Raw genomic sequence first — 1,142 nt, 5'->3', positions numbered from 1 at the left:
AATGAGATTGGTAACTAATTAACTCACAAGTTTTTTTTTAAAAAAAAATCCATCACATGGAATACTATATCATTTTCACGCCTTAATTAAAAAAAAATTCATTTGCTATTTGTCTTTTATTCCCTCCTTTTTGATATGTCAAAAGGGAGAGAAGTTTATGATGTTCTTTTTTGTCGATCCTGAATATTTACTGCTAATTGTTTTCGTAGTGTTTTGCCATCAACAAAAAGGGGAAGATTGTTGCAAACCTATTTTCATGACCTATGTTTTGATGATTGACAAACACTTTTGATTCTCTTGGACTACTTGTTTCTTCTAACTTTTCAGGAAGCAAAGATCGGATGAATAGACGAAGCCAATTCAGGATTGCGTAGGTTTAGGGTTGAGTCAGTCTGTACTTTTGTTTTGCAATTCTTGAGTCTACTTGTAATGATCAAAGAGACTGATGCTAAGTAACTCTACACACACACATACTTGAGAGACTTAGAATTTCTGTTTTTTCTCATATCGGCCAGGACGATTTTTTACATCGGCTTGGACGATCAGGCTTAAAACAGAAACTCTAAATAAGGATTTTTAATTAAGGCAGCCATCATTAACATATCGGCCTGGACGATACGTATATCGGCCAGGACGATAAGCTCAAAACAGAAAGAAGTTGCCGCCATAGACAATTAAGGTATAATGTATTTTTAAATTATCGGCCAGGACGATCCTTGATTGGCCTGAATGATATTCACAAATTATGCCTTAATTAATCAGGAAATCAAGGGAGTAATTAATGATGATTGATACGATCATATCGTCTTGGACGATCGCAGGATCGGCCAGGACGATCCATTCAAAAACTTACTTCAGGACGATAAATATTGGCCAGCTCGTATCCAGGGCTATTCTCAGGATGATTTTCCTCTGATTTGATCTGATTGGCCAGGACGATCGTGAGATTGGCCTGGAAGATCAAGCCAATTTTCAATCGTCCAGTCTTGCATCCAGGGCGATGCTCTGGCTGGTCTTTTGAGTTTTGTACTGATCGGCCAGGCCGATGTCCATATCGTCCCGGACGATAAAGTTGGCAACTTACAATTAATGAGCTCATTTGAAGCTCTTCTAATTAAGAGCTCATGTTCAATATTTTGAGA

The sequence above is a fragment of the Dendrobium catenatum genome, unplaced genomic scaffold, assembly GCF_001605985.2.
Source record: "Dendrobium catenatum unplaced genomic scaffold, ASM160598v2 fragScaff_scaffold_853, whole genome shotgun sequence".
NCBI lineage: Eukaryota > Viridiplantae > Streptophyta > Magnoliopsida > Asparagales > Orchidaceae > Dendrobium > Dendrobium catenatum.
The sequence above is the reverse complement of the archived record's forward strand: the minus strand, read 5'-3'. Positions refer to the sequence as shown.